Source organism: Panthera uncia (assembly GCF_023721935.1).
Source record: "Panthera uncia isolate 11264 chromosome A3 unlocalized genomic scaffold, Puncia_PCG_1.0 HiC_scaffold_11, whole genome shotgun sequence".
NCBI classification, from domain to species: Eukaryota; Metazoa; Chordata; class Mammalia; order Carnivora; family Felidae; genus Panthera; species Panthera uncia.
The window spans coordinates 56,702,712-56,714,320 of record NW_026057578.1 but is presented as its reverse complement, the minus strand read 5'-3'; positions in this window follow the sequence as shown (position 1 = coordinate 56,714,320).

Here is an 11,609-nt window from a genome sequence, read left to right as displayed (position 1 = left end):
CCCAATGACACTCTTCTAGCAATTGTTTGGTTCTTCTAGCACCTTCTCTCCCCCTCACGGAACACACTTTCCACCCCCCAGCTCGCTCTACCCTTTGAAACGTCTCTCAGGGCCTCCAGTTTCTCTGGACCAAGTGGAGGCTCTGTTTTAGAATTTATATGTCTTAGAACCAAAAAAAAAAAAAAATTCTATTTGTTTTGCCGAAAAGCAAGATGAGACACAGATTGTGGCACCTCTGAGTGGCAAATTTAAACACAGAGCATTGAAAAGTATAGAAGAATTACTCTGAATTTGAGGTCAAAGAGTCTTCTACTTTTATTAGGGAGACTGGTAACTTTCCCTTCAGAAGGTGGAGGCTCATTTCTGGCCAGAAATGGCCACGTGACTTTCTCTGTGAGGTGTTTTTCCTCCTCTAGTGCCCCAAAGCAGCAGGCTGGAGAGAGGAATGATTCACAGAGTTGGTGAAGCCATGACGTCTCTGTGGTGCTGCAGGCCATGGGAACAGGTCCCCTCTGTGAAAATAAGGCTACTGGGGCCAGTGAAACCACCTTCATGGAGGCCAGGTGCAGTGCTGGAAACATATAACGTTGAAAAGTCATCCAGTGCCAGCCCCCGGAAAGGCTCAGAAACCACATCCCTTTGGGCGGGATACGTAGAATCAGGTAACCCCCGTGGTCCATGCCCACAGATCAGACAGGGGAAGGACTGCCGCCAGGTCAAGGAGGCCGCAGTGTGACACTGGCCTTTGTATCTGTGAACACAGAGAGCCGTGTCTATAGAAGTCAGCTCCAGCCGCCATAACAAAGTCCCGCAGCCTGGGTGGCCTAAAGAACAGACATTTATTTTCTTATGGTCCCGGGGGCCGCAAGTCCAGGATCAAGATGCTGGCACGTTTGGTTTCTCCAGAGCCTCTGTCCTTGACTTGCAGACAGCCGCCTTCCCACCGGGTCCTCACATGGCCTGTCCTCCAGGAGTACCCCATCCCTGATGTCCCTCTTCTACTAGGGACACCTGTCACAATGGCTTAGGGCCCCACCACATGATCTCGTTTAAGCTTAATTACCCCCTTTGAAGGTCCCATTTCCCAATACAGTCACATTCCAAGGTAGTACGGGGGTTAGGGTTTCAACCTGTAATTGGGGGGTGTGGGGACACAATTCAGGCAGGATAACGTCCATCGCAAGATCAAGAACGTGGGCCTAAGTGTCAGAGTGGCACAGTGGAAAAATGCGGGCCCCTCACCCAGGGGTTGTGGGATTGAAGCCACCCTCTCCTATGGCTCTGCCTTACGTTGAGGACCTTACGCTAGGTGAAATAAGCCAGTCACAGGATTAAAACTATATGACCCCACTTATGTGAGGGACGTAGATGTGTCAGATTCATAGAGATGGAGAGTAGAACAGTGGTAGCTGGGGGCGAGGGAGGGGAATGGAAAGGTGTTATCTAATGGGTAGAGTTTGGAGGTGAAATAATTTGGGGGATGGACGGTGGTGATGCTTGTACTACAGTCTGAAAGTACTTTAACACAAATGAACTTGGACACTTGAACCTGGCTGACATGGTACATTTTACATTATGTATATTTTATCACAATACTAAAAAAAGGGTATGAGCTGAGGACACCAGAATTTCAGCCCCCATTCCCCACCCCGCACCGCCTCCCACCACCCCCACCCTTAATTTACTTTATTAAGCTGCAGGTTTTTGACCTGCAAAATCAGGATAGCGTTTCCTACTGTGTGATAAAGGAGATAGTGAAGCTTAGGGGTTTAGCAAAGCCTTTGTCGTATAAGGAGCATTCAGCCAACAATGGCTACCGATAGTTACAATAATAGGACAGAAAATGCAGTGTTCGAGTGGAGGGTGGCATTTACTTTTGAGTGATTTGTTTCCAGATGGGGTCACAGTAAGCAAGCTCCCCACCTGGGCTCTGAGACGGAGGCAGCTTCTTATCATATTGTCGCAGGATTTTTTCACCTCAGTACCTGGGGTTCATTGTCTCACCGCTTCAAAGAAGGAAGGGGTGGACACAGAATGAGCAGCAGGTCCAAAGTTTATTAGATATAAGATTAGAAAGAATAGTAGGAAAGCTCTCTTTCCAGAGAGGGGACGTTTGAAAGTGAATGCCCCGACTAAAGGTCTTGTTCTATAAGGTTCTGGTCAGCCCTCCTTTCCCTTCCCCCTTTTTCCTTCTCAGGTTTTACCCCTACTGGCTGGATAGCTCTAGGTGCTGGGTTGTTCATTCCTGACTGACTCGACTCCATTGTGTGAGGGGTCAGACTGGTCATACTGTCCCGTGTATAACGTAAGTTTTACGGTTGACTTATTTTAGTTAGGTGTTTTGATTGTCAAATTCCTGAGGTGAACCTGAGGGGGTGTCTGTTATGTTCTTAAGAGAGACCTTACGTCCAAGGGGATTTGCTGTGGTCAGATGCTCCCAGCATTGTTCCAAAATACTAGTTTTTTCCCCACCCAGGGACCTCAGGTCCTAATCTTCCCCTGTCTCCCTACTGAATCCTATCTTTTCGTGTCATAATATGTGAAGTATCTGGACCTGGAAGGTTCCCCAAAAAGTTTCAAGGGAGTCATATTTTTAGCATTCTCGATACTTCACCACACAGACGGCCAAGTCAAACAGATAAGGAAGAACATGCCAGAATCACAAGAACAGTCAGCACCACCCTTGTTTCTTAGCTTCTCGCTTCTGTCATGGCTCGGGTAGATCTTTGAAAGCCCTGGCCTGGCTGCTGGCTTCCAGGCCAGTCCTGAGGCCGGCAGTACATGGAGATCTTGGCCTCATGCCCATATACAGAGTCCTGCCAGCACACATGGGCCTTCAGATGATCTTGCCACCCCAGACCCAGGCCCACCGGCTCTCCCACTCCCCTGCTCCATGGTGGCCCACTTCGTGAACCCTGGATTGCTTCATGGGCCCAGGCCTTGGCTGATGATGCCTGTTCCTGTCACCTCGCCCACGGTTTCCTAAAAGCGAGCCCAGGGCCTAGACACAATTCACTCTTAGAACATTTATTGGGATACAACGACATTTCATTGCTCGTAAGAAGAATACAACCCAGAGCTTCCACTTGGTGGTAGAGGAGCGGCTTCCAAACATGGGCACAGGACATCTGTACCAAAGCTGGAGGGTGGTTGCTACAGAGGTGGACCTTCCTGGGGGATGGTGGCTGGGTCGCAGAGATGGGCTGTCCTGAGATGGGTCTCGCTATTGTCTTTCTCAGTTGTGGCACCGCCGTGAGAAATCCAGGGGAGCGCCGGTCACTGGTCCTTCAGCTCTCACCCGCCCCCCACTCCCCCGGCAGGGGGAGCCACCCCCACTCCCCCTGCAGACCACACTCAGCCTTGCAGGGGGCCACAGCCCTGCTGAGCATCATCCCCCAACCCAGTGCTCCTGCCCTTCTAAATTTCCGATCCCCATTCAGGGCTTGCTGAGTCCAGCCCACAAGCTGCACATTGGTTGGTCCGGGGGAATCTCCAGTTTTCTCCTTCCCGCCTGCTCACCCCACCTTCTATCAAGTGTCAACTTCTTTATGCTTCCCGATGCTGCTGGCTTCACAACTTCATTCACATTTTCCTTATTATCCTTTTGGACTGGGTAACCCAGTTGGGACTGACAACATGACTATTTTGGGGGCTGTTACAGGAGGCTGCATTGGGGATGGAGGAGTCCCAAATGACTCACCTGAAAGTTTCTTCCCAGCATTACTGGGCAGCTCCTGCGGGCCTCCTAGCCTCCTGACCTCTCTGGGTCAGGAGTGGCCCCGGTACCTCGGGGTAGGAGTACCTTCCCAGGGCCACTGACCTCCACCGCCAGGGGTGCAGAGGGGACCCATGTGTTCGGAGAAAGACTGTATCTCCCCCTCCTCCATGCCTCCTATGCGGTCTGGCTCCCCTGCTTTCCATCTCCCTAGTCTCAAGGCCTCACCTCCATCATCTGCCTTGGGACCTCAGGTCTCAGCTTCTCACCCCTTTACCCCCACTTGAGTCAGTTGCCAGAAAGCCATGTCTCCCAGATCACACTGTCTCCGACAGGCTGCATTACCCATGCTCCCCAGAGATCTCCAATTCTGTTTCCATCGCTTGGCCCTCCTTAACCCTTGAAGACCCTTCCTGGTTTCTCTGAAACTCATCCCCCATCTTTGTTAAAGTAAAAAAAATATATATATTGAATGGCACCAGTTCAAGATGGTAACGTGGGGTCCAATCCAAGGGGGGTTTTGCAGTCAGGGAGAGAGATGGCACTCAGCCTCTCACACAACAAGGACAAGGGGGAACTTGTAGCCAGGGAGAAGGGTGGGGATCAGTGGGTGGAACATTCATGAGGGGAAACATCAGGGCTAAGGGAGGTTCTGGCTAAGCCTACCCGACGAGAATCTTGCTGAAGGCAGGTCGGGGAGATGAGACATCATTTGGGGAAGGGCGAAGGGTGAAGAACCTTGATCAGACATGAGGTCATCAAATATTGAGGGTGGGGGTTTCCAGCTAAACTGATGAAGCCAGGTTCTGGCTAAAACTGGTTTTTACAGGGAAGTGTACAGACAGGCCTAAGAGAAGGTTCAGGAGCCTAAATTTGGATCAAGCAAAGACGCTTTCTCATCCTCAATGATGTCCCCTGGATCAGAGGACGCTCCTCTGTTGAACCCTCATTACCTCTTCACTGGGTCTCCCCTGGGACACTCTTTCCCCTGCTGCCTTCTCATGGCCAAAGCCTGAGGCCATAGGCTCGTTGCCATAGGCTTTTGCCATAGGCTTGTTCTGCCTTCTCTATCTCATCTAATTTTGTAACTTTCTTTTTTCCCTCTCTCCTTCCTCCTTCCCTCCTTCCTTCTCCCCTTCCTTCCTTCCTTCCTTCCTTCCTTCTTTCAGTCTTTCCTTCCTTCTTTCCTTCCTTCCTTCCTTCCTTCCATCTTGTGGCAAGAACAGTTAACATGAGATCTCCCTTCTTCATACATTTTTAAGTGCACAATACAGTATGCTTACTACAGGCACACTGTTGTAAAGCAGATCTCCAGAACCTGTTCATCTTGTATAACTGAAACTTTATACCCATTGAAAATAACTCCTCACTTCCCCCTCCCCCCAGCTCCCGATAACACCATTCTATTTTCTGTTTCTGTGAGTCTGACAATTTTAGATATTTCATGTCAGTGGGGGGCGGCGGTATTTGTCCTTCTGTGCCTGGCTGATTTCACTCAGTGTAATGTCCTCCAGGTCCATCCGAGTTGTCACAGATGGCAGGATTTCTTCTTTTTGAAGCTAAATAATATTCCATTGTATGTATAAGCCCCAATTTATTTATCTCTTCATTGGTTGCTGGGTATTAAGGTTGTTTCCAGATGATGGCTATTATGAATAGTGCTGCAATGGACATGGGAGTTGCAAGGGTCTGCTCAAGATTCTGATTCCAATGCTTTTGGATATGTATCCAAAAGTGTGGTTGCTGGATCACATGACAGGCAAGTGAGACCGCATCAAGTTAAAACCTTCTGTGCAAAGAAACAATCAGCAGCGCTAAAGGCAATCTGTGAAAAGGGAGAAGATATTTGCAAACCATATGCCTGATCAGGAATTACTATCCAAAATATATAAGGAACTTCCACAACTCAATAGCAACCCAGACAAATCAATAACCTAATTAAAAACCAACAAAGGACTTGAATAAACACTTCTCCAAAGAATACATACACAGGGGTAACAGGTATATAAAAAAAAATCCCACTAATCCTCGGGGAAATGCCGATCAAAACTGCATACAGCTACCGTCTCACTCCTGTTATGGCTGCCATTACTAACAGCAATAACAACAACAACAACAACAACAACAACAAAGATAATATGTGCTGGCAAAGATGCGCAGAGATGGCAACCCCGTGCGCTGTTGTGGGGACGTAAAGTAGGAGAGCCATTGTGGAAAAGAGTACGAAAGTTTTAAAATTAAAAAGTTTCACGACTTTATTTTTTTTAATGTTTATGTATTTATTTTGAGAGGGAGAGAGAGAGAGAGAGAGGCAGAGAGAGAGGAAGAGAGAGGGTCCGAAGCAAGCTCTGCGCTGACAGCACGGACACCGTTGGAACTCACAAACCGTGAGATCATGACCCGAGCCGAAATTAAGAGTTCGACACTTAACCAACTCAGCCACCCAGGCGCCCCAAATAGTTTCATGACTTTAAATAAAATCAGTGGGGTGATAAAGTCCCAAATTTATATCGCTGGCCTGGAGCTCTCCCCTGAGCTCCAAACTGTCTACTCAACCTTGCCACTTGGATATTTAATAAACATTTCACACTTAATATATTTACAACAGCCCCTCCCCCAGCCTGCCCTACCGACAGCCTCTCTTATCTCTTATCCTCTCTTATTGGTGCCTGTTGTATCTTTTTTTTAAAAAAAAAACATTTATTTATGTTTATTTTTTTTTATTTTTGAGAGAAAGAGAGAGACAGAGCATGAGCGGGGGAAGAGCAGAGAGAGACACAGAATCTGAAGCAGGGTCCAGGCTCTGAGCTGTCAGCACAGAGCCTGACACGGGGCTCGAGCCCACGAACTGTGCGATCATGACCTGAGCTGAAGTCGGACGCTCAACCAATGGAGCCACCCAGGCACCCCAGTGCCTGTTGTATCTTTCCAAGTGCTCTGGCTGAGAATGTGGGGTCTCCCTTTCCTTCTTTCTTGCCCTCACACCCAAACCCAAACCAAGGGCATGTCTGGTTGGCTTACTTCCAAATTATATGTAGAATGGAACCACTTCTCATGACCCCATCACACATCTTGATCCCAAACTGCCATCTAGATGACTGTAGTCCCCAGCTGCTGCTCTTCCTGTTTTCACTTTTGACACCCTCCCCAGTGTATCAGCCAGAGTAGCAATTTTAATACCGGTTTAAGATTTTAGATCATACTCCTCAAGCTCCCAAAGGCTCGCTGTCCCAACCAGAGTAAAAGCTAAATAAAGTCCTTACAGGAGCCAGCAAGACCTCCCCATTGTGTCCTCTAGCATCAAGGCTTTTTTCATACCCTGTTCCTCCTGCCTGCACCGTGATCAGTGAGTGTCATCCTGCCTTGGATGCTACTAATTATCAAAGCAAACCTTTCTTTAGACCGGAATCACAGGCACTAGAAACGAGTTGCCTCTCCTTCAAGTCCTTCTTCACAAACCAACATCCATGTACTTCTGAGTCACTGCTTTCTGCAGCTCATTCTAATGCTTTCTTACTTTACCTCCCTGCTCGCTTTTTCTCCCAGTGCTGCCTCCCAGACCAACCCTTTCCACTGTGAACCTGGATCCCTAGAGACTGATTGATTCATTCATCCATTCCACACATTATTTATTGAACTTCTATTACGTGGGGATACAATAGTGAAGACACTAAATATGTTTCCTAGCCTCTTGGAGCTCTCAGTCTAGAAGAAAAGAGATTTTGAACAAATTACGTATCTGAAGAGTAGCACAATAGGGAAAATAGCCCAGGCTGTATTAAAAAACGGAGACAGTTTGAGTCTAGGATTCCTCAGGAAGTCATTTAAGCTGAACGCTGAAGATGTGAGGAAGTAGCTCGGTGTGGGGTGCTGGAAGAGTGGGAGAGAGGACAGATAGCATGGTCCACTCTTGGTAGACTGCCTTCACCCATAAATTCTTCAGAAAATATTCTTTATAGCACCTGGGCTTAGCTGATTCTCCTGAGTGCATTCTGTTTCCTGGGGGGGCTTCTCCATCTCCCCCTTTTCGTGTCTCTGAGAGGAGAAGCTGGTGGTCTTTTGCACTTATTGCCATTTGCAAACAGCCACACGTTGAACTTAATGTTCTCACTTCTAGCATTTCCTTCCCACCCACTGTGTCTGTCCTGTCCATGCCGTCCTCAACATCTCCGACATCACTTTCAATACTGTCATTAGTGACTGCACCAGCTGCTGATGGAAATGTCTCTATCCTTCTCTGTCTTTCCCTTCCCTGTGCGGGTGCCATTCGCCCTCTTGCCCAACAAGAGTTCCATGCGCCCCAGGGCTCCATCCTTGTCCCTTGCAGTCCTTGCTCTGCCCTCTTCCTGAGTGACCTCGATCATCTCCATGACGTGACTGCAATTCATACATGGAGAAATCCCAAGACTTAATAAGTCTAGCCCATAATCTTGCTGACTTATATTTCCAACATCTCCACGTCAAGACAGCACCTCAAAATTAGCGTATCCAAAGGCGAACCCACCATTCCTTTCCCACTAACTGGTCCTCCTCCAATATCTGGTATCTCTGTTCTGCACCGACCCATCTTGTTTGAAGGGTGTCCCCCAAACTCCCATCTCTCTTTCCCTTCTGGTGCAAAATAACTTAATAAAACTGACTCTACTCTTAAACAAAGAAACACAATTTGTTCTTCCTTGCTACTCCATTCTAAAATCCATTTTCTAAATTTAATCCCTTATCCCTTCTTGGTCAGAATGATTATTGCAGGAGACTTCCAACTGGTATCTCACCTTCTCATTGGTTACCTCTGATTCTCTATACTGTTACCCTAAAAATTTAGAACCTAAACTGAGTCTGATATTTAATTACAGTGAAGATTGAGTTTCCTAGTGCTATAGGCTAAAGTGAGAACCCTTTCCTATTTCTCCTTTATTCATCTACATTTCTTCTCTCTGCATAGCTCCTTCTCTTCAGCCATAATTCCTTGGATCACTATTATCCCTCAAATATTCTACTAAGTCCTGCATAAACACACAAATAATGCCATAGATATGTGCCCTGTGAAATACATTTAAAATCAAATTAAAGGGAAAAAGCTCCCATTTCATTTTTGTACTTCTCTTAGTTTTAGATAACCTACACCTTTAAAGAATGGTGAGCCATAGGTGAACATGCTAACCGTAATTCATCTGTAACATGTTCTTTGCTTTGTACTTTAAGCATGTGAAATACCTTGTATTCTCTTACAGCATTGGGTCAGTGTGTTATTACCTTCAAGTGTTCTGTGTTTAAGAAAGCTCAGAAAATGTTGACTTAGAGAATTCTGAGATGCTCTGTCATTTCCAGAAACATTTTAACGTTTGGCTTCCAAATGCACTTCTTGAATAGTCTACTCTGCGGGACGCATGATATTTATACATCTCTAAGCAACTGCGTTTGTCTTGAGATATCTTATCTGTCTCTGCAAATGCTGCCAATACATCTGTCTTGCCACAGAAAGTTCTAGATAGCAGGAAGCTTATGTGTCTATTCTCATAACATGTCTAGGTCAGTGATCTATTCAGGGCTACTGAGCATCAGTTACAAACATAAGGCCAACAAGGTACAGCGATAATTTTGTGATGGCTATGTTACTAATTAAACAATGCTCTACTTCCTTACTCTGGCACCAAAGACACTCACCTAAAAGACAGTGAGAAGTGGACAATAAGTACAAAGATTTTGGAGACAGTGCCAATCATAAGGTCAGCTGTTGGAGTCCACTTGATTGAACCTTGGGTCCTAGCTTTCCCACTTATTAAGGATATGACTGATACCTCTCTGTGCCTCAGTTTCCCATACCACAATGGTGTTAATGATACCTTAATCTCCGAGTTGTCTTTAGCATACAAATGGGCTAATATATGTGAAGAGTTTAGCTCAGGGCCTGGCGTATAGAAAGGTCTCCAAAATAATGGCAGCTACTATGACTTAAAACCACAGCATTCCCTGGAAAGTGTTAACACCCTTCTTCTCCATTGATTTCTTTTGTAAGAGGCTGAGGAGTTATCTTTGTGTTTAACTAGTGCATGTGGACATATTGAGTGTATTGATTTCAGCAGCTGCTGTGATCACAGAAGAAATATTAGTTCCTCCCTTGGGGCTCTGTTGAATACTCAGATGTAGCTTAAGAGACAATATCGCTGGTCCTATAGAAAACGTTCCCAATGACTATGGATCTTCTCAACTTTACCTTTTAACCATGAAGGTACATGTCATGGTTGTCAATGTGCTGATGGCATAGTGTATCAGCTGAACGCCTGCCCTATCATAGACTTTCTGACCCTAAATTAGGAACGTAGCAGGAAGCCACTAATCCAATTCCCCAGTCCCTAGAAAGACTACTTCCCTGGATGTGGTGATTGGACCGTGGACATGAGAGACATCTACACTCTGACCTTTCTTCTTCATAAGTTGTCACCTGAGTTTCAGTCTGTGGAAAGATTGACCTAGTAGTAAATCCCTAGAACTGACTCCTCTAGTCGAACATGAAGTGACCGGTTGAAAATTAAGAAATGGGGAGAGGCTTTCTGTTCATTCCCCAGTAGCTTTCTGGCTCAGGGCTTCTGGAGTGGTTTGCCTGATGTTTTCAGACTGATGAGTCTCTCCGAGGCTGACGAGGAAGAGTAGCTTGGCTTAAGTCAGATGCCTGTCTGCATACTCTATACGCAAATGAATGGTCTTTGTCAGCAGTTCTTGCTCCAGTAATCTGACAACAGATGCAAGACTTTGTTGCGTAAAGATTCTGCGAGTACAATGAGTCATTCTGGAAGGGAATTCTCCCCAGTGGACTTCCTATTCAATGGCCCTGCAAAATCAATATGGATTTTTGCTTCTGGGTCAAAATTACATCCTTAAATAATAGCATGCTTTTCTTCATTTAAAAAATCACTTCCGTTATTGCAGATAGTATCTGCTTCATCATTTAAAGGGGATATGGAATCTGATGCCACAGTGGTCCTTTCCACACAGTCATCGTTTGAGGTGGCCGTGATGCACTCAGTATTTACTTGCCAGGATGTACTTGCTGGCCTCGGAGGTGCCCTTTATTTGGTTTGCACTCATTGTTTTCCAATGGACAACCAATGTGTTGAGAGCTCTGGTCACCAGTCTGTGCTCACAACTTGAGGGCCTCATGTAGGGTCACCGTACTGCCCACCACTATGCCTCTCTACCCCGGAATCCCTGGGAATAGTCTCTTTCCTTCCAGAAACCCTTAGGTTTCTCTGTAGCAAGGTCTATTCCCCCACAGATGCAGCTACTCAGGGCCCATTAAAAAGAAGTTTCGATTAGATTGCCAACTCACCTATATTTCATACCTAAGAGGGCACTCAAGTGACCTCATTCAAGAGAAAAAAAAATCCGTTCCAAGATAACCATTTGTCTTTCAAAAGAGGTGGGGCTGGAAACTTCTCTGGAATTTAAAAAAAAAAAAGAAAAGAAAGAAAGAAAAAAAGAAAGAAAAGAAAGAAGGAAAGAAGGACAGAAAGAAAAAAGAAAAAGCCATACATTATTGCATAAAAAAGAGTGGCTACTATTTGTGGAGCTTTTATTATGGGCCAAGCGTTTTACGTTTACATTTTCTCATGCATCATGGCAATAATCTTAAGAAGTTGTAATAGTTACCTCCATTTTACAGATAAGGAAACTGAGGTTTGGAAATGCTAAATAACTTGCCCAAGATTACATTGCTGGTCTGGCCTCAAAGTCTGTTCCTGACCTCTGTGCTTGTCGGCTTTCCGCAGCCTTATGTGGTTAGCCCAGTGGCTTGAATTCCTTCAGACATTTCCTGTTAGATTCTGCAGGGTACTCTGTCACTTGAGGTAACAAGGAATTGGGCAGCTTGCTGATATGATGTGATCAGGGAATGTGA